This window comes from Colossoma macropomum, unplaced genomic scaffold (genome assembly GCF_904425465.1).
Source record: "Colossoma macropomum unplaced genomic scaffold, Colossoma_macropomum, whole genome shotgun sequence".
NCBI lineage: Eukaryota > Metazoa > Chordata > Actinopteri > Characiformes > Serrasalmidae > Colossoma > Colossoma macropomum.
The window spans coordinates 42,550,563-42,569,374 of NW_023494793.1; the positions used below are offsets into that span (position 1 = coordinate 42,550,563).

The 18,812-nt window shown below is 42.0% G+C and overlaps 1 protein-coding gene across 1 annotated transcript in view; it reads right to left on the bottom strand.

Moving 5' to 3' along the window:
• The window catches only part of sema6bb (sema domain, transmembrane domain (TM), and cytoplasmic domain, (semaphorin) 6Bb), a 224,698-nt gene extending 206,226 nt beyond the window's left edge, over positions 1 to 18,472 (bottom strand). Inside the window, exon 1 of the mRNA XM_036579602.1 lies at positions 17,980 to 18,472. The gene's annotated coding sequence lies outside the window, so the exon portion shown is untranslated. The remainder of the gene's footprint in view (positions 1 to 17,979) is intronic.
• Positions 18,473 to 18,812: the final 340 nt, after the last annotated feature.

Here is an 18,812-nt window from a genome sequence, read left to right on the forward strand (position 1 = left end):
CGTTCGTTTCAGCACCTCTCTCTCTCCCTCTCTCTCTCTCTCTCTCTCTCTCTCGCTCATGCTTGGCCGCATCTTGTGGGTTTGTAGAACACAGTTAATTACACACGATTGAGGAGAGAGAGAGAGGAGAGAGAGAGAGAGAGAGAAGGGATAGAGAGAAAGGAGAGAGAAAGGGAGATAAAGACATTCTCTCTCTTTCCTCTGTTCAACTTTATCTCTTTTTCTCTTCCCTCTTTTCTTACTCTTTCTCTTCTCTCTCCCCCATCCTCTCCTTTCTCGCTTTCTTTCCATTTCTCTCTCTTTTTCTTTAAGTCCCTCCCTCACTCTCCCCAATTTCTCTCTTTCTCCTCTCTTTATGCCCCTCTCTCACTCCCTTTCTTCCCATTTCTCTCTCTCTTTTTTCTCTCTCTATCTCTTTCTCTTCTGTTTATGTCTCTCTCCTCTCTCTCTCCTTTCTCGCTCTTTCTTTCCATTTCTCTCTCTCTCTTTATGACCCTTCCCTCACTCTCTTTCTCGCCATATCTCTCTTTCTCTTCTTTCTGTATGCCACTCTTTCACTCTTTCCCCATTTCTCTTTTTCTCTTTCTCTCTACACTCTCTCTCTTCCCTCTGTTCAACTTTATCTCTTTATTCTCCCCCCTCTTTTCCCTCTCCCCTCCTCTCTCAATGCTGTGAGGTAGAAACAGGACGTCTGCATCTCCTTTTCTCTTTAAAGTGATAGAACAGTGTGGGCGAGAGTGCTGAAAGGTACAGGACAGACTGAATGAGAGAGAGAGAGAGAGAGAGAGAGAGAGAGAAAGAGAGATAGAGAGAGAGCGAAAGAGAGAGCGGCTCTGTATCAATGTGATGAAAAGCATGCCTGTGATGCATGTCGGTGAATGCAAGTGTGTGTGTGTGTGTGTGTGTGTGTGTGTGTGTGTGTGTGTGTGTGTGTGTGTAGGTCTGTTTTTGCACATTTTCAGGACGAAAAAACATCCCGACTTCATAGTAAATCCAGAGAAACAGGACTAACCTAAAGAACCAAATATATAAACCACATATGAGACACTATTAAATACAGACACTCATATATACAGTACAGCGCTATCAGTGAAACTGTCCCCATCAGATAAACAGCACTCAAAGCTCTCATCTCTGAGACAGGAGAAAATCAAGCTGCTTCAGATCTGAAAACATCCACAGGTGTTTCTGTCCATCCTTCCACTGTGAGAAGACGACTCAGCGCTGTGGGTCTGAAAGGATGTGTAGCTGATCAAGAAGAACCTCACTGAGAAAAGGAGACGGACACATCAAACAAAGAAGCTGAACGATGGACTGACCACCCCAGAGTCCAGACCTCAACACCACTGAATGTGTTTGATTACTTCAGAAAATGATCAACCAGCTTCTAAGACTGAACTTTGGAGGTGTGTCTGCAGATTCTTTGAGGAACTGAAAGTGAGTCTCCTGAAAAGAGTGGAAGCTGGAATGAAGGTGAAGAGTGGACACACTAAATACTGAAACATCTGATATTATATACAGCTGTTGAGGCTTCTGGGTAATTTTCTGTTAAATATACTGTAATAATGAACAGCTGATTGACTGGAAATTAAATATGTGTAGGATTTTTTTGACAGTACTGTTCATAATTTGGTCACTAGATGTGTTTCGAATTCTTCACAAGATGGTTCTAAAAGGGTTCTTAAGTAAAGACAATGGTTCTATATGGAACCATAAACACTCAAAGAACCATTTGCATGCATACATGGTTCTTTGTATAGTGAAATGTGCTGTATATGGTTCTATATAGCACCAAAAAGGGTTTGTCTACTGTAAACGCTTATAAGCTTGACAGCATTACAATAGAAGAACCCTATTTGATGCTATATAGAACGCTTTTCAAAAAGGTTCCACATAGAACCATCTACAGCATCAATCTAAAGAACCATTTAACAATGCAAAGAACCCTTTAGTCATGCAAAGGGTGTCTTTGCATGTTCATGGTTCTGTACACTAAAGAACCTTTAAAGAACCATCATTGTAAGAAGAAGCTGAACAGTGGACTGAGCAACCCAGAGTCCAGATCTCAGCACCACTGACTGTTCTCAGTTCAGCAGCACTGCTGTGTCTGATCCACTCAGACCAGCACAACACACACCAACACGCCACCATCAGTGTCACTGCTGAGAATGATCCCACCACCAAATAATACCTGCTCTGTGAGGGTCCATGGGGGTCCTGACCACTGAAGAACAGGGTAAAAGGGGGCTAATAAAGTATGCAGAGAAACAGATGGACTACAGTCTGTAACTGTAGAACTACAAAGTGCACCTATATAGTAAGTGGAGCTGATAAAATGGACAATGAGTGTAGAAACAAGGAGGTGCACTTAATGTATAAATATAAATTATACATATTTATATTTATACACACACAATCATCCTTACAAGAGATAAAAACAAGTATGTATGTATGTGTGACAGTGTCTTTCCAGCTCCTTGCTGAGGCCCCTCATTAGTATCTCTCCTCATTAACAAATCCCTCAGGAAAACACACACATTCCACACACACACACACACACACACACACCCCACACACACACACACACACCCCACACACACACATTACATTCTTTCTATTCAGATCTGAACAGGCTAACAGCTCCATTCGTTTACCATCTTTTCACCATTTCACCACCACCATGTCACTCACTCACACACACACACACACACACACACACACACACACACACTGCTCTCCGAGCCAAAGACATGGACTTCCATTCAGCAGAATTCAGAGCGTTTCTGAACTTCCTCTAAGACTATTGTTAGCATGTCAGAGCAATGCTCTGCCTGTCACACACACACACACACACACACACACACACACACACACACTAACCTCTCTATTCGGCTCATCATCCTGCCTGCTGCCCCTATCAGCCCAAACCGTATGTCCCTGTGGACCGGCCAGCTGTCAATCAAACTCCATTCAGTTCCGCTGAGACATCACATCAGATGAAACTGAGCTAGTTAAACTGACTCTAATGCAGCGTTTACAGCCACATCCAAAAAACACACCAGTCAAACGACATGCCTGTTGATTTTCCGAGTGAAAATAAGTTAACACGTCCTCTAGAGATCTTAAATATGGCATTTCTTTCTATATTTGCTTAGTTTAACATACTAGACCAGAAAAATACAGTATATTAATGCAGAAAAATAAATAAATAAGATCACTCATGTGTTAAACCAGGGGTGTCAAACTCAGCCACTAAAAGGGCCATATTAAAAAATCTCAACAAATCTGCAGGCCAGGGAACACCAATGTTTTTAGTGCTATAACCTGAGCTTATTCAAAATACACAAAAACTTCAACAGTAAAATACAGACACTTGTAGCAGACCTTAAAACATTACAGGAATACTTGAAATATTCAGGATTTAAACGTCCCCAGGTGCTCGGTCTTTTAAACCTACTTATTGGCTTAAGCTAGACTCCTGGCATCCTTTCTTTACTGCTAGTTCATTAAGACTTGGGCTCAGTTTCTGAGCTGCTGAGCTGATATTAGGTGCAACTGTATATATATGTATGCAATGTATGTAATATAGTATGTTGGTTGAACTGCAGCTGAAACGCAGCTAGTGTGTTTGGTGATATGACTAGTGCGCAGTTGTGTAGAATTGAGGTGTAACCGCTGTCCCACAGACTGTAGTTGCGCTACATTACATTGCAGTGCATGCTGGGGAGTGTAGTGCAGTGCATTGTGAAACGGGCTAATATTAATAGAAATAGCAGCCCTTGTGTTTGACACATGGGTCTTAAACACAAAGCTCGCAGGCCAGATCAGGCTCACAACACGATCCTATCAGGCCCACAAAATTGTTTTAATTTTCTATTAATTTAAGCCTGTTTCACAATGTGCTGCACTACAGTTCCCAGCATGCAATGCAACGTAAAGTGCACTCTGACTCTGGCAATGCTGCTCGCTTATTTCCGGTACCACAGTCTGTGCAGACTGAGAAATCCGAAAGAAATCAGAGTAGAGTTTACATGCACTGAGAAATCTGAGTACTGAGCTAAAATACAGCCTCTTTATCAGATTTCTTAATCAGATTTGTAGACCTTACTCTGATCTAAGAAATCAGAGTGTGCTGTTTACACGACCAGTTAAATAATCTGCAGAAATCCGATTATATTTAGATTCTATATAGAATCATATACAACACATTCTCCATCAATCTGAAGAACCATTTCACCATGCAAAGAACCCTTTAATCTTGCAAAGGGTCCTTTAAGTGTTCACGGTTCTATACAGAACTATTGTTTTTAAGAGTGATAGACTAACCCTTTTCGGTGCTATACAGAACCATTTTCAAACATCTACAGCAACATTCTGCATCAATCTGAAGATCCCTTTTTGGCGCTATACAGAACCCTTTTCAAAAAGGTTCTGCATAGAACTATTTTCCTTACTAAAGGACCCTTGAAAACCCTCTTTTTTATGAGCGCATATAAAACATCTTGCGATAATGCTGCTCGCTTATTTCCAGTACCGCCGTCTGTTTTTGCACAGGCCCAGATTGAGAAATCCAAAAGAAATCAGAGTAAGAGTTTACATGCACTGAGAAATCTGATTACTGAGCTAAAATCCAGCTCTTTGTCAGACTTCTTAATCGGATTTCTAGACCTTACTCTGATGTAAGAAATCAGAGTGTGCGGTTTACACCACCACTCGAATAATCAGATTAGGATCAGATTATTGATCGCATGTAAACTCACTCACTGTTTTCAGTGGAGCTGCAAAAATCCTGCCACCACCGCCGCCACATTCCGACAAGAGTTCAGTTTTCTTAACAGCACAATAATCTGTGTCACATTCTGTTAAATCCTTAATTTTAAGGGTTCTTATTTTTTAAGATAAAACTTAAACATACAACTAAAAACACAGTAAGAATCTCAAACAGCAGAATATGTGCTTTTTCCTGGAATTTCAAAAACGCCAGGACTCCTGAGAACGCGCACGACTTCCGTAAACTAAACTCCAGCGATGGATCAGGACGGAAGCCGGAGCTCAGCGCCAAACAAATCCCATGATTCATAAGTTTGTGGGCCGCTGTGTGGAAGCTGAAGGAGCCGACGCTGCCTTGAAGGAAATAAACATCTATAGAGCGAGAATGAAAAGTGCAGCAGCCTCTTTATCTGGTTTGTGTCACTATTTCAGTAATAAAGTTGATGTTTTCGCTCTGAGAGAACGTTTCACTCAAAAGACCAACGGATAATTAGCTTCAAGGCTCTGAGCTCAGCAGACACTTCAGAGGGTTCTCTGAGCTCTGAAGCAGATTGAGAACCGTCAGAAGTTTGGAGACACCTCTGCGTCTTTTAGAAATCTGTATTAATAAAGTTTCAAAAATGCAAATGCAGATGTTCAGCTTATAGTACACTCTTAAAACATGGTTCTCCAAAAGTTCTTTAGTAAAGGCAATGGTTCTATATAGAACCATGAATATTCAAAGAACAATTTGCAAGCTTAATGGGTCTTTGTATGGTGAAAAGGTTCTTCAGATTGATGCAGAATGTGCTGTACTTATGGAACCTTTTTGAAAACGGTTCTATACAGCACCAAAAAGGGTTACAATGTCAATACTGCCTACGACAGAACGTTTTTGGTGCTATATAGAACCATATACAAAGAAAGTAAAGAAAATGGCTCTCTGCAGAACCAGGAAAACTCACAGAACCCTCTGCATGATTAAAGGGTTCTTTGTATGGTGAAACGGTCTCTTTAGATTGTTTGAGAATGTGTTGCGTATTGTTCCATATAGAACCTTTTTGAAAAAAGGTTCTATACAGCACCAAAAAGGGTGAGAATGTCAAGATTGTATACAAGAACGCTTTTTTGTGATACATAGAACAATATACAAAAAAGGAAAGAATACGGTACTATGCAGAACCATTCAACTCAAAGAACCCTTTGCATGATTAAAGCGTTCTTTACATGGTGAAACGGTTCTTCAGATTTATGGAGAATGTGTTGTACATGGTTCTATAAAGAACCTTTTTTCAAAAGGGTTCTATATAGCACCAAAAAGGGTTACAATGTCAAGCTTGTATACAATAAAAAGAACTCCTTTTGCTGCTATGTAGAACCATACACAAAGAAAGTAAAGAAAATGGTTCTATGTACAACCATGAAAACCCAAAGATCCCTTTGCTTGATTAAAGGTTCTTTGCATCATGAAAAGGTTCTTCAGATTGATGGAGAATGTGCTGTAGATGGTTCTACATAGAACCTTTTTGAAAAGCGTTCTATATAGCACCAAAAAGGATTACAATGTCAGGATTGTTTACAATAGAAAAACCTCTTTTGGTGCTGTAAAGAACCCTTTCTACATAGAACCATCTTCTTTACTAAAGAACCCTTTAAAAAAGAGATTTTTATGAGTGTACATTAAACATCTAGCGCTGTCCTGAATACCTGGCTTCGCTTAGTGGTGGGCTAGAGGTAACAGCACAGCACATGCACGGGGAGGTGGTCTAACTCAAGGTACGAAGGGCGTACATCACCATAAGAGTCTGGTACAGCGGGGTGCTGTTTGCAGCTGCGCTGGGAACACATGCTGTCTAGCATCGTGTTAGCGTGACATTCTCTGCCACGTATGTATTGTTGATGTATTGATGTATGTAATGTGTTGTGCATGACGTGCTGTAAGCAGTTCAGTTTTTAGAAGAAATGTTCATGTTGGGCTGTTTTAGGTTAATTCGTACAAGGACTTTTATGTTGAAGAGCCTGAATGTGGGTGGGTTTTCCAGAGTGGAGCAGAGGGCTGTGTTGCGCTGGAGAGGCTGCGTTTCTCCTCATCGTGTTTGGCGCTGTATTCAGTTGTGTTATGGACCGTAACCTCAAGCCGTCTAAGTTTCTCCTGAGAACCCTGAATGTTTTGCCTTTATTGAGCCTATATTTAGAAAATAAACCCCAACGAAGAATGGCCAAACTCCAAAATTAAAGTCCAAGTACTCACTCAACAAACCAATATCCGAGTGGTCGTATTTTCAGGTCCAGCCGTAAAAGCATCTATATGTGCAGCCTTGTAAAGGATCTGGTCTCTTTGATGATGTCACAGTTTTAAAAGCATTCTGATAAGAAACTGGTGGTCTAACTTTGAGCGAGTGGGCCGCAATCTGACAACAACAATGACCAACCTGTCAGTAACGATATGAAACACATCAGCCTTCACTTCATTATGAGCTATTTCAGGACATGCTTTAAACACTCCCTCTCTCTCTCTCTCTCTCTCTCTCTCTCTTCAACTCTCTGCATCTCTCTCTCTCTCTCTCTCTTTCTCTGAGTCTCTTTCTCATCTGGCCTTGCGTTTGGTTCAATAAGACACAGAACATGACAGAGAGGGAGAGATGAAAGAGAGAGATGAAGAGATCAAGAGTAAAAGAAAGAGAAAAACAGGTAAAAAGAAAAAGGAAAGAGAAGAGAGGGCAAACAAAGAAAAAAGAGAGAGAGCAACAAAAGCCAGAGAGAGAAAAAAAGAATGAAAGAGAACAGACAGGTAAAGAGAAAGAGAAAGAAAAGAAATCGAGAGGAACGAGTAAGAAATAAAAAAGAGGGAATGGAAAAGAGATCAAGAGAAATAGAAAGAAAAAGAGAGAAAATAGAGAGAAAAATAGGTAAAAAAAAGAGAAAGGAAAAATGAAAGAGAGCGAAAAAGGAAAAAGAGGGAAAGCTACAAAAGCAAGAGAAAGAGGAAGTAAAGAAAGACAAGAGACAGGAAAAGAGAAAGATAGGAAAGAGAGAAAGAGAGGAATGAGTGAGAAGGAAAAAGGAGGAAAGAGAGAAAGGAAAAGAGCAAGAGAGAAAGAAGAAAGAAAAGAGAGAGAGAGAGAGAGAGAGAGAGGAAATAAACAAAGCTAGAGAAAGGGAGACAGAAAAAAGAAGGAAAGAGAATGAGAGGAAAAGAGAGAGAGATACAGAGCGAGAGAGATACAGAGAGAGAAAGAGAGAAAGAGAGAGAGAAAGAGCGTGAGAGAGAGATACAGAGCGAGAGAGAGATACAGAGAGAGAGAGATACAGAGAGAGAGAGAGAGAGAGAGAGAGGATTTATTACACTTTAACGGAAGGTGTCTCGACCCCCAGCCTGCTGTAGGATGCCCTGTTGAAGGACCTACGGCAGGTCAGGGCCTTCTTTAACCCTGGGAGTTCCAGAGGATCATGGGAAATGTGGTTGGTGGGGATGACTGTTAACCTGTTTATTGCTGCCATGGCAACCGCTCGCATCATCCTTCACCAAGTATAAGCAGCCGCATACAAACTCTCAGTAATGCAGCTGAGTGCTCTGGAACATGAGTGCACACACACACACACACACACACACACACATACGCACACACACACACACACACACACACACGCACACACACACACACACACACACACGCACACACACAGACACACACACACTCACAGGGAGTGCATCATAGAATCTCAGATTTTAAAACCATTCAATTCCATTCCATTATATTAGTACAGTCTTAAAAAAATGTTTCTTCGAGGGTTCTTTAGCAAAAAATGGTCCTATATAGAACCATTAACACTCAGAGAACCATTTTCATGACTAAAGAGACCTTTGCATCATGAAAGCGTTCTTCAGATTGACAGAGAATGTGCAGGAATGTGAGGAGATGGTTTCATATAGAACTTTTTTGAAAAGGGTTCTATATAGCACCCAAAAGGGTTCTTCTATTGTCACAAGCTTGACATCGTAACATCAGAAGAACCCTTTTGAGTGCTATATAGACCCATTCTTCATCAGTCTAAAGAACCATATCACCATGCAAAGAACCCTTTAATCATGCAAATCATTCTTTGAGTGTTTATGGTTCTGTATAGAACCATTTTCTTTACTAAAGAACCCTTGAAGAACCGTCTTTTTAAAGAGTGTTATAACTATTTCATGGTGAAATTGTTCTTCAGACTGATGAAGAATGTGCTGCAGATGGTCCTATAATGCAACCAAAAGGGTTCTTCTATTGTTGCGATGTCAAGCTGGTAACCATAGAACCCTTTTTGGGTGCTATATAGAACGCTTTTTAAAAAGGTTCTATATAGAACTGTCTATAATGCATACATGCACATTCTCAATCAATCTGAAGAACCTCTTCACCATGCAAAGAACCCTTTAATCATGCAAAGTGTTCTTTGAGTGTTTATGGTTCTACATAGAACCATTTTCTTTACCAAAGAACCCTTGAAGAACCGTCTTTTTTAAGAGTGTAGATCTATTTTATGGTGAAGTTGTTATTCTGATTGATAGATAACGTGTTGTATGTGGTTCTCAGTTCACTTTGCCAATAGAGGAGTGGACCCCCCCTCACACTGTGTGTGTGTGTGTGTGTGTGTGTGAACTACACACACACACACACACACACACACACAGTGTGAGGGGGGGTCCACTCCTCTATTGGCCTCCTCTCTCCGCGACCTCCTCACACTAAGTGGTGACACTGTTACGCTCAATTTGTCCCATTCAGAGTCTCAGTGGGCAGAATGTTTCAGTACGACTTCCCACTGAGAGAGAGAGAGAGAGAGAGAAAAAGAGAGAGAGAGGGAGAGAGAGAGAGAGAGAAAGAGAGAGAGAGGGAGAGAGAGAGAGAGAGAAAGAGAGAGAGAGGGAAAGAGAGAGAGAGAAGAGGGAAAAAGAAAGAGTAAACAGAGAAATAGAAAAGGGAAATTAAAGAGGGAGACTAAAGGAGACGGAGAGACGGTGTAAATGTAAAAGACCAAAGCAGGACGTGTTTAATAAAGAAGGCAGAGCAGCTGAGAGACTCAGAGCTCAGAGCTGATACTGATATTTTGTCGTTTCCACTCTGAATCAACAGGTTTGAGTCTCCGCTTGTGTTACACATTTTTTATTAGTTGTTACATTTTTCAAGAATTGTTACGTTTTTCAAAATCTGTTACATTTTGCCAATCATTTCATCTTCAATAATGTTACATTTTTTAGAATTTGTTACTTTTTTCAAAAAATGTTACTTTTTCACTAATAATTTCATTTCCCATAACTGTTACATTTCTAAGAATTTGTTACATTTTTGCAATTTATCTGATTTCTCAGTAACTGTTATATTTTCAGTAATTGCTACTTTTTCACTAATTATTTCATTTTTCATAAACTGATTAAATTTTTCAGTAATTCTTACATTATTCTGTAACCACGTTAGCAATTTTTTTTAAAGAGTGATATATGAATTGTGAGTGGAGTGTGTGTGTGTGTGTGTGTGTGTGTGTGTGTGTGTGTGTGTGTGCTGAGGGGCCGTTGGCCAGTTTGTGTGTGGGGGGGTCTCAAAGCCACACACTCCACACACACTCTACAGTCTCTGAGAGGAGCAGGTGACGCAAAAGCCTGGAGGCAATTTTCTGTGTGTGTGTGTGTGTGTGTGTGTGCGCCCCCTGTGACCACAGCACCTGTTCCCTGGGCACACACACACACACACACACAGGGCAGCCATTCAGAAACTCAACACAGAACACACCCCCCATGTGTATGTGTGTCACTTTCACACACAAACCCTCTATTACACTCTCCATCTCACTCTCCTCACCTACCCCTCCGACCCTTTCTCTCTCTCTTCCTCTCTCTCGCCCGCACTATGCCAAACACACACTAACCACAGTAACTCGCTGTAGTAATTACGTGGAGGTCGAGGTTGCCAGTGTGAGCTGTAGGAGGTTCTGTTGAGCTCTGCATGTTCTGGAAGTCTCACATACACACACTCTGTGTTAAGTGTGATTCCTAACGCTCAGTGCAGTAACACTGTACATTAAACCTCAGTGCGGTAACACTGTACATTAACGCTCAGTGCGGTAACACTGTACATTAAACCTCAGTGCGGTAACACTGTACATTAAACCTCAGTGCGGTAACACTGTACATTAAACCTCAGTGCAGTAACACTCAGGGCAGTAACACTGTACATTAAACCTCAGTGCAGTAACACTGTACATTAAACCTCAGTGCGGTAACACTGTACATTAACGCTCAGTGCAGTAACCCTCAGTGCAGTAACACTGTACATTAAACCTCAGTGCAGTAACACTGTACATTAAACCTCAGTGCGGTAACACTGTACATTAAACCTCAGTGCGGTAACACTGTACATTAACGCTCAGTGCAGTAACCCTCAGTGCAGTAACACTGTACATTAAACCTCAGTGCGGTAACACTGTACATTAACGCTCAGTGCAGTAACACTGTACGTTAACGCTCAGTGCAGTAACACTGTACGTTAACGCTCAGTGCAGTAACACTGTACATTAACGCTCAGTGCAGTAACACTGTACGTTAACGCTCAGTGCAGTAACCCTCAGTGCAGTAACACTGTACATTAAACCTCAGTGCAGTAACACTGTACATTAAACCTCAGTGCGGTAACACTGTACATTAAACCTCAGTGCAGTAACACTCAGGGCAGTAACACTGTACATTAAACCTCAGTGCAGTAACCCTCAGCTTAGTGACGCTCAGTGTAGTGACACTGTACCTTAACACTCAGTGCAGTAACGCTCAGTGCAGTAACACTGTACATTAACATTCAGTGCAGTAACACTCAGTGCAGTAATGTTCTGTACAGTAACCTTCAGTGCAGTAACACTCAGTGCAGTAATGCTCAGCGCAGTAACACTGTACATTAACACTCAGTGCAGTAACGCTCAGTGCAGTAATGTTCTGTACAGTAACAATCAGCGCAGTAACTCTTGGCGCCATAACCCTCAATGCTGTAATGCTCAATGCAATGGACATGGTGACCTTTGGCTCATGTGCAGCTGGTCCAGAGTGTCCCATTCTATCGGCCAATGCTTTTCTATGAAGATTATACAAGCTGCATCAGCAATGGGTGCCTTAAAGTAACTGAATTTGCTCAGCAGAAGGGCTGTCATACAGCGTACAAGGCTAATGTAGCTGTATGTAACAAGTGATGGAAGCATATATGCCACCAATTATCATGGAGCTCACTGCATTTCTATATCATCACACTCTCCCCTCAGACAGGGCGGAGTTGTTAAACAACCTCTAAGAATCTTTTATTAGATTAGATTAGATTAGATTAGAATAGAATTAGAATGTTATTTATAGAAAACACGTATGAGATGAAAGTGAAAGATGCAGAAAAGTCCTGTAAGGTAACCTGCGCCATGACTTTATCCTTAACCTCTGGTGTTTATGCTCAAAACACTGACGCAGTGAAACACACTACCTCGCGCATTCCTCACTGTTAATCACTGATGGATGAGCTTGTGTTTGTGTGGTCTGGTGGTTGAGTATGTTTGTTTAAAAGTGACTCCGTCTGTCTGAGAGCACAATCAAGCTATTGTGTGAAGGGAATTCCATGGATTTTTTTTAATTTCTACATGATTAGATGGTAAAAATGTAAACAGAGTCGTTCAGAGTGGTTTGGTGTGAAATGCTCTGTTCCAGACAACCATACAGAGTCAGAATTGTCCACAGTGGTGGTGATAGTTACCAGACGTCCACCTCTAAAAGCTCCCTCAAAGAAAGTTACTACATGAAATGATTATGAATTCACTGCCTGATATCTGAGACACTGTTTTATGATAGTTTTGAGGCTTTTCCACTATTTTACCAGTCACTGGTTCACTATTGGTTTTGGATAGTAAATGAAATGTCTATATTTGTGTTGTAGTCATGGCGACCCCTGGTTCCTATCACCACCACTGTTCAGACACCTGAACAATTTCACACCAAACCACTCTGAATCACTCTGTTTACATCTCACACACTGAATAATGCAGACGTTTTGAAAAATGTCTGGAATTCCCCTTTAAGGACGAGCGCTGTGTTTCTCAGGAAGCTGAAGGAAGTTCCTTAAACAGGTCGGTGAATCACTGCAGCACAACAGCAGCATAACTGAAACCAAGCAACATTAATCAGAAATTACTGAGACTGCACAGTCACGGCTTACTGACATTAACAGAGGCAATGACAGGCAGCCTTATGGGAACTGCAGGGCTCGGCGATATGACGATATGTCTCGAAATCGTGATAAACTATGTCACAATACAATACACTTATCAGTCCTTGTAAACGTAGAACACTGACCAACTACATGTTTCGCTATATCATTATAGTATCATTTTTTAGCCTAATTTAACTTTTTAACTTAATTTAATTTCTAATTTGATTTTTTATTTAGTGATTTTCTCTTTTAAAACTATTGTTTTAATTATGTTTTATTTTACTTTTTATTAAAACAACTCTGTATTTTCTTATTATACTGCCTTCCACCCAGTGACTGCCGGGATAGGCTCCAGCTCCCTCCGTGACCCAGAAGGATAAGCGGCTTAGAAGATGTGTGTGTGTGTGCATTTTCTTTTTTGTAAAGCACTTTGAATGACAGCGGTGTATGAAAAGTGCTGTATTAATTAACTTGCCTTGCTTAAAGAGAGCAAAATTAGTCACAATTAACTGGATTTAGTGCCAAATATTGAATAAAATCATTGTGTTCACAGTTTTTCATGGTATTTTTTTTATATATTTTTCTTAAATGTAGCACTACTGGCTCATTTTTCTCTGTTCCAACTCATCAAATGTCTGAAAAAAATTAATGTCTTGACATATCGTGTATCATGAAAATTTCTTGAAGTATCATGATATTAGATTCTTGCCATATCGTCCACCTCTAGGTAAATGATTTCGATATCCAGTATTTTTCATGTGTGTATCTGTCAAAGTCGATACAGAGACATTTATAAAACACAGAAAGTGAGACTAAATCTAACTTGATTAGTATTACATTCACGTTCTAAATACACCAAATATCAGTTTAAACATCAGCCAAATCTAATCACCTGTCAATACCGATATGACTCCGATATTATCGACCATCCCTGCCAACAATACCTCCGTTCCCAACACTGAGATACACATAATACGTCCAAACGTGTCCAGACACCAAATCCAACATCAGTACCTGACCTCACTAATGCTGAATGCAATCAGATCCTCACAGCAATGTTCCAACATCTAGTGTAAAGCCTTCTCAGAATGGTACACTCTTTAAAAAGATAGCTCTTTAAGGGTTCTTTAGTTAAGGCAGTGGTCGTATATGGAACCAGGAACACTCAAAGAACCATGTGTATGTTTAAAGGGTTCTTTGCATGGAGAAATGGTTCTTCAGATTGATGGAGAATGTGTTGTATATGGTTCTTTTCAGAACTCTTTTCTATATAGAACCCTCTCCTCACTGCTTTTACTCCTTTCTCTCCATTTTTCTCCTTTTTCTTTACTTTGTTCTCTCTTTGTTCTCTCATGTTTCCTCTTTTTTCTCTTCTTTTTCTTGTTCTGTCTCTCTCTAACGCTCTCTCTCTTCTCCCTGCTCTTCTCTCACTGTCTCTCTCTTTCTCTGCACTTTCCTTCTCCTTTTCTCTCCTTTTTAATTCTTGTTACTCCATTTTTTACTTATCTTTTCATTTTTCTCTCTGTGTTTCCTCATTTTCTCTTTTTTTTTCCCTCCTATTTCTCCTCCTCTCTCTGCTCCTCTCTCGTTTCAGGGGGCTCTGACCCCTGGGGGGCTTTGCTTACGTTTTAAACCCTTTCTGTTCCACAAACCTCAGAGAGCAACAAAAGGCGCCTGAGCGGTGATCTGAATCTGAAACAGGAGCGAAAAAAAACGCACGGCAGAAAAAGACGGAGAGACTGAACCACAGCGATCCATTCAGGCCTCACAGAGAGAGAGAGAGAGAGAGAGAGAGAGTGAGGGACAGGTGTTGTGACATGGGGCACAACTGCTTTAGTGTCAAAGAAAGAGAGAGAAAGAGCGAGAGGGAGAGGGGGGAGAAAAGGAGATAAAGTCAAATGAGAGAGGGAAAGAGACAGGGAAATAAAGAGAAAAGAGAAAGAAAGAAAGAGAAAGACAGGAGAGAAACAGAAATAGAGAGATGAAGGAAAAGAGAGAAAGAAAGAGAAGAAGAAGGAGAGAGAGAGAGAAGACAGACAGAAAGAAAATGTAACAGGGATGTGAAACACCAAAAGAGAGAGAAAGAGACAGAAAAAGAGAATGAAAACGGAGAAAATAAAGAAAGAAAAAGAGAGATAGAGTGGAGGGAGAGAGAAAAATGGGGTAAGAGGGAAATGAAAGAAAAAAATGTGTGTGTGAGGGACAGGTGTTACAATACGGGACACAACTGTCTGAAAGAGAGAGAGAGAGAGAGAGAGAGAGAGAGAGAGAGAGAGAGAGAGGAAAAACAGGGAGAGAAAAGAGAAAAGAGAGAAAAAGAGAGAAAGAAAAATAGAAAAAGACAGGGAGAAAAACAAAGAGAGGAGAGAGATAAATGACAAAAGAGAGAGAGAAAAGGGAAAAGAGAGAGAGAGGAGGAGAGAGAAAAGAGACAGAAAAGAGAGAGCGAGAGAGCGTGTGAGGGACAGGTGTTATAATAAGGGACACAACTGCCCGTGCGTTAAAGAAGGAGTGAGTGCACGGAGAGCGAGAGAAGAGAGAGAGAGAGAGAGAGGTGGAGTGAGAGAGGACACAGAACTCTCAGTGTTAAACAGCAGCTGCTGAGTGCGACTGTGAGTGAAGCGACAGTCGCAGCACAACAGCCGACACACTGAACACCACCATAACAGAACAGCTCAGTCGGCCCACCAGAGAGTTCCCCTAACCCCCCACCTCACTACTGCACCCCCCCACCTCACTGCGTCCCTGCACCCTCCCAGTGAGGGAACAGGCACTTTTATGCTACACAGTCATATGAAGTTTAAACACTCCAAGTCAAACTTAACATGCTGGAAATAACAAAATGTAAAGGGTGCCATGACTTTTTCACAGGCCACATTTTACTCATTTTTTCCCAAAATGCAAAATTCAGCAAATAAACAATAAGAGTGTATTAAAACACGCAGAAGTGTGTCTCTGTAGAGGATGTGTTCACTTATTCACACTCAGGAAATCAGCAAACAAAATACATTTAAATTAGTATTTTTTAGAATTTCTGTAAATAAGTTTGTAAAAACTGTGATCGAAACCAGCCGCCTTCTTTATCTGCTCACTGTGTTCACTCTCCTTCACTCTCATTCACTCTCCTTCACTCGCCTTCACTCGCCTTCACTCGCCTTCACTCTCCTCTCCTTCACTGTCATTCACTCTTCTTCACTCGCCTTCACTCTCCTCTCCTTCACTGTCATTCACTCTCCTTCACTCTCCTTCACTCTCCTCTCCTTCACTGTCATTCACTCTCCTTCACTCTCCTTCACTCTCCTCTCCTTCACTGTCATTCACTCTCCTTCACTCGCCTTCACTCTCCTCTCCTTCACTGTCATTCACTCTCCTTCACTCTCCTTCACTCTTCTCTCCTTCACTCTCCTTCACTCTCCTCTCCTTCACTCTCCTTTACTCTCCTCTCCTTCACTCGCCTTCACTATCCTCTCCTTCACTCGCCTTCACTCTCCTCTCCTTTACCCTCCATTACTCTCATTTACTCTCCTCTCCTTAACTCTCCTTCATTCTCCTCTCCTTTACTCTCCTCTCCCATCCTTCACTCTAATTCACTCTTCTGTCCTTCACTCTCCTTTCCTCACATTCACTCTCCTCTCCTTTACTCTCCTCTCCTTCACTCTCCTTCACTCTCTTCTCCTTTACTCTCATTCACTCTTCTCTCCTTTACTCTCATTCACTCTCCTCTTCTTTACTCTCCTTTACTGTACTTTCCTCTCCTTTATTCTCCTTTACTCTCATTCACTCTCCTCTCCTTCACTCTTATTCACTCTCCTTACATTTCCTTCACTCCCCTCTCCTCTCCTTCACTCTCATTTACTTTCCTTTTCTTTTTCACTCTCCTCTCCCTCACTCTCCTCTCCTTCGTTCTCCTTTCCACTCCTTCACTCTCCTTTACTCTCCTTTCTTCCCATTTTCTCTCCTTTTTTATTTTCAGTCATTCTCCTCCTTTTCATTTCTATTTTTCTCTCTTTCCTTTCATTTTTCTCCATTTTCCGCCTGTTTATCTCTTTTTCTTTCCCTTTTCCTCCCTTTCTCTTATTTTCTCTCCATTTTTTTACTTATTTACTATATTTTCTCATTATCTGCTCTTTTTTCCATTTATCCTCCTTTTTATCCTTTTCTTTATTTTTTCTCCTTTTTGTCTCCTTTTTTCTCTTAAAGTTTGTTCAGTTTCTTCTGAAATGAAGGTGTTAAAAGCGAGTTTGTGCTGCAGTAACAGCCTCTGGGAAGGCTTTACACTAGATGCTGGAATATTGTTGTGAGGATTTGATTGAGGTCAGGTACTGATGTTGGATGGTCAGTTCTGGATCATTCCAACTCATCCCAAAGGTATTGGATGGAGCTCCATCACTCCAGAGAACACAGTTCCGCTGCTCCACAGCCCAATGCTGGGGGACATTATACCCCTCTAGCCCACACTTGCCACTGGACATGGTGACCTTAGGCTCGTGCAGTTTCTCCAGAGCGTCCTGCTCTATCGGTCAGTGCTTTTCTAAGGTTATGCAAGCTGTGTGTGCACAAAGTTTCCTCTGGCAGTAACTCAATTCATTTGCAATCAACTGCACAGGAATATAAACAACACAGTCTGAGATACTTTATTACATAACTGTCTGTTTTTGTTGTTCTTAAATGCACATCATGAGGCAGAACGTGTTACAGCAGCCCTGCGCGCGCGCGTGCACGCTGCCAGCCCACCACATATCAATAATAAACTAATAACCAACAACAAATAACTGACCAACAACAACAACAACACAACAACAGCAACATCTCCGCTGGTTTGCAGGCTGAAGGGAAGCGCGAGACGAAAGAGACGAGGCTGCGCGAGCAAGCCCCAATTCTCCAGCCGAGCTGCACGCGCCTCCGCCAAAAGCGCGAGCTAGCCCACGCACGCGCGCGCGCGCACACACACACACACACACACACACACACACACCAGTGACCAATAATCAGTAATCAGTGATCAATGCACACTTACCGGTTGACGTGGATGAAATGTGCGCTGCGTGCCAATCCGTGTCTCGAGCTCCTCTTTGCCTTTTCCTTTGCGTCGCGAGGACTAAAATCCAGAATGAACGAGTGGAAAAGGAGGAGAAGAAGAAGCAGAAGACGGGGCACGAGGGGGTATAAGGGTAAAAAAAAAAGGAGGGGGGTCAAAAAATGGGGTCCAATGGCGCGTGGTCCAACCCCCCCCTCTCACTCCCTCCCTCCCTCCAGGCGCGAGCGTGCTGGCTCTCTCTAACGTTCCTCTCCTGCGCTCGCGCACCTGTCTCCGTGCAGATCGGGTCCCGCGCGCCGCCGCCGTGGCATCGCCTCCACAAACGCGACAACAACTGTCTCTCACTCACACTCACTCACTCACTCACTCTCTCTCTCTCTCTCCAGCAGGAGCAGCACCGAAAACACACAGCAGCGCGTGCGCTCCTCACAGGTTCGGCTTCTCCGTGCAGTGAGCTCCCCGTGTGTGTGTGTGTGTGTGTGTGTGTGAGCGCGCGCGCGCATTCCGGTGCAGCTCGCGCTCAGCGGGACTCCGCCTTTCAGCTCCGCTGCACCGGCTCACTCACTGTTCGGCTTCACGCGCCCCCGCGCGGCAACACAGGACCGGTGCAGAAGCAGCTGTGGGGCTCGCGCTGCAATGTTTTTTTTTTTTGGCCAAAAAACAAATATTCACTCTTAAAAAAGATGGTTCTTCAAGGGTTCTTTACTAAAGGGAATGGTTCTATATAGAACCATGAGTTCTATATTTATTGAGGGCCATATTATTGAAATGGTTCTTTGCATGGTGAAACGGTTCTTCAGATTATTGGAGAA